Source organism: Drosophila montana, unplaced genomic scaffold (genome assembly GCF_035044405.1).
Source record: "Drosophila montana isolate Dmon_TW-CO22-7 unplaced genomic scaffold, ASM3504440v1 contig_547_1, whole genome shotgun sequence".
Taxonomy (NCBI): Eukaryota; Metazoa; Arthropoda; class Insecta; order Diptera; family Drosophilidae; genus Drosophila; species Drosophila montana.
The window spans coordinates 56,774-60,710 of NW_026998873.1; the positions used below are offsets into that span (position 1 = coordinate 56,774).

General features: G+C 39.8%; 1 non-coding gene across 1 annotated transcript; it reads left to right on the forward strand.

Annotated features, from left to right (window-relative positions):
- The first annotated feature begins 332 nt into the window (after positions 1–332).
- Positions 333–405, forward strand: TRNAK-CUU (transfer RNA lysine (anticodon CUU)). Its single transcript has one exon. It is a non-coding gene; the product is annotated as a tRNA-Lys (tRNA).
- Positions 406–3,937: the final 3,532 nt, after the last annotated feature.

A 3,937-nucleotide genomic window follows, 5' to 3' on the forward strand; every position in this document is an offset into this window, starting at 1 on the left:
AGTATGTTGGAAAATATTCATCAAGCATTTGCGCTTGATTTCGGTAGACCCGTGGATCGAGTTTACCGAGAATGACTTGGCGACCGGCGTTATGGTCTTTAGCTCTGTTAAGGGCTTCACATAATTTTTTGCCGCGCCAGTGTCAATCAACATCTTCAGAGTTCTCCCAGCCAACCGTCGTTCAATGTACGGAAGCCGGGAGTGTTCCCTAAAAAATTAATCGAGTCGTCACCAGGTGCGTACTCGTTCTCACTCTCTAGTTCTTCAACTGCCTCTTTGGCCGCCTTCTCGAATTCTGTTACGGCTTCTTTGGAATCTGATTGTACGACATTGCCCGGCTAACTCAGTCGGTAGAGCATGAGACTCTTAATCTTAGGGTCGTGGGTTCGTGCCCCACGTTGGGCGCCAATTAAGTCTTCCGTCGTAACTTCGTTGTCTGGCGACGATGTGTGGTTGGTCGGACGGTGGTGACTTCTTCTCCTTGTGAGGTGGTGATGAATTCAACAGGTGATTCTTCTCCTTGTGAGGTGGTGATGAATCCAACAGGTGACTATTGGAACAATGTGATTAGGTTGTGGGAACTTTCCCAGTTGCCCGTCTTGGACGTGGTCAACTATGATTGATAACACAAATAATGTTTATTGACGGCAATGCCGGAGTTTAATCATTCACTCGTCTTATAATGTTGCGATCTAGATTGAGACTGAAGGCTACAGAAATGTTCAAGCCTAAGTTTGCCCTGTGAAGCCAATGCATCACGCCATACGCTAGAGTCGGCATGCCGACTCAGCATTCTTGCGCAAGCAGCACGGGTGTCCGTTTTCAGTTGCTGTGCGCAGAACTCTTGGCAGCGGGTCAGCATTGTTTACAAGAATACTACTTTGTTGCTGAGGGCAACCAAAAATGCTTAAGGCTGTGTGTTGTTGTATTTGTTGCTGAGGGCAACCAAATACTCATGATTGTGTGTTGCGTACTTAGAAATAACAATGTATGACTGTGAGAGTGTATCTTATATGTTTAGTTGTTAACTTATAAGCTCGAAGAAAGCTTGCAGCCATGGTTTGACAAGCGATAGCATTATAATATTATATTATATTATATCCATGTTGACATGTATTTTGTTTTTTTTTTTAAATATATATGTGGTATATAGTGGTAAATATTTGTAATTGTCCAATGTATAGCAGCATATTCATGCTCATTAGTAGATTTGTGAATTATCGATTTGCTTGCCATCATGCCATGGTTGTTACCGCTATCGTAGGATAATTTAGATAATGTGTTATTTTTTTAAACATCATGTTAGTTAACCCAGAGGTTGTTGATTCATTGCAACATGGTCAATATTGCTGACCATGCGTCTGAAACCTTTCCGCGGATGAAGCTAAGAATTCTTTGGAACTCAGGGATTATGCCAACTGAAACGTTCTCCCGGAATTAACTGTCGCCCGAGCAGCTTTAGGCTATTTTACAAAGGAACTCACGGCTATAAATTTAACCGTTGGTAATTTGCCACAGCAGTTTGTAGAACTGCCATCGGTGCACCAGTGGCTTTATAGATCGCAGAGCACTTTCCGAGGTATGGACAGCGAAGCACAAGTAGCAGACGCAAAAAGGATCACCTCCGCAGCATCGGGAAAGGCGGCCACAGCATTATTAATGTATGCTAGTGAATGAATACACGAAAAACAAATGACTAACACATAAAAAAAAAGGGAGAATTAAATTAAAATTAAATATATGCACAAAATCGTGAACAAGGAAATCAAAAAGAAATATAACTCCACCACACAAAGGCAAAGGATGTCAAAACTGAAGTGAAAAGTGTTTTTATGTTATTCCGCGAGTCAAATTCAAAATTCATTTTTTAATAATATTGTTCTTGAATGGCAAACCAGAATAATTTGATTAGACACCAATACGTAACGAAAGTACGACACCAACTCGAAACCGAAAAACATGGACGAAAACTCTCAACAACAAATGAAGAATTTAATTGGAGACGTATCTTAGCCCCAAACCGATAGATTTCGCGTACACCAAAACGCAAATTATAAACCCAAGCTTTCAAGGAAACTTTGCAGATCTGGATTGGGTTCCAGGTATTGTGAAGTGTATTAAAAAATTTTCGATCCAGTATGATTTAATTCCTGGAGGAAGGGTGTAGATAGAATTCTACAAATATACTCCGAAAAAGGCACTTCCAAATTTGTTTTTGTCAACACCTTAGAATATCAAATAACTACATTAGTGAAGGTAGTCATCAACCGGTGGAAGACTTCTACCAGGGCGTCTACAAATACCTGTCATTAATATTAAACAAGAGCGGTTCTATGAATTTCGGTATGGAGGCAGAGATAATTATGACAAAATCATACACGGGCAAAGCGATAGACACATTAATTTGAGCCCACGATGAGACCTACACCGTTTGCTTGGAGTCAATGAAACCGAAGACCTACCTAAAACTAGAAAATCAAAGTTGTAGAACAGCCTACGCCAATAATCAGAACCACAATCCAAACTTTAGGATCCCTGAACAAAAACCGGTACCAGCACCACGTACAATACTACTAAGCTATAATCCCAATCATCGGCAACCCCCTCCAGCCCCAGCACGAAGAACGCTATCAACGACTGTACTAATATGAATCGAAACAATAATAATAATGGTTATAGACCACCCTGCCAACCCACACAACCAAATTTTTCACGCGTCGAGCATAAAGTGCCTGCCATTCCGTGGCTAAATTTTCAATACCAACAATTCCAACAAACCACCCCACCTCGGCCAATGGCACCTAAACCACATATGGGGCCAGAGCCTAAAGCATCCCATCAAGAATGGTCAATTATATAAATATACCACAATTTGAAGTAGGTAAAAGACCTCCTATTCCTATGTCTCAAACTGATAAGAGACAAAAGGCATTTAATATACAGGCCGGAGAAGGAAGTCAAGTCGAAAATAACATCACTCCCACAGAATACAAACAAGCTATGTTAGGCTAAGAGAAACAAGAGGGGTACGAATACACTTTGGATGAATATACCGAACAATCAAACGAAAACGGGGAAACCGACAACAATGTCATAGACTATTCAGCATTAAATTTTGTAGAATAACGGTTTCCTCAACCATATTTCGAGTGTAAAATGAGGAGCGACCAAACACTCAAGATACTAATAGATGCAGCTTCTAACAGGAACTAAAGTCAACTAAAATTTGTTTCTATCCTTATCCCGAGCCTAAAAAGTTTTAAAGCAGTCACTATAGGCGGAAGTGTACTCAATACACACCACAAAGTTGCCACCCAGAAAAAAACGTTAAATTTTTTATGTTGCCTTCACTTACATCGTTCGATGCCAACTTAAGAAACGATAGCTTAAAAGAATTAGAAGCAGAAATTAAAATAATCAAAAAAATCATGTCTCTAAAAAATTCTATTCATGTGCCCATAAAATGGAAAAATTACGAAGCCGTCAATAGTATCATCCCTAGAAGGGGCCATTTAAGAGAGACATAGAAGAATGCCTAGATCAGATTAACTCAAAACTACGCAAAGAGTTTTGCCAACCCTAGCGAGAAATTGACTTACACTACAAACTTTAAAGCTGAAATAAGAACTACGAATGATTCACCAGTATACTCTAAATTCGACCAGTACCCTATGTCCCTAAAGGATGAGGTAAACAGAAAGGTAAAAGAGCTATTGGATGTCGGAATAATTCGGCCATCCCTATCGCCGTACAAATCAGCAGTATGGATTGTTCCAACAAAGGCAGATGCCTCTGGGCAGTAAAAGTTCAGAATGGTTTTTGATTATAGGAAGCTCTAGATAAGTAAAGATAATGAATCGCATATTAAAAACTGGACACAATTTTACGAACCTTACAGGAGCTAACATGAAATGTCAGTTGGATAAATGTGATTTTT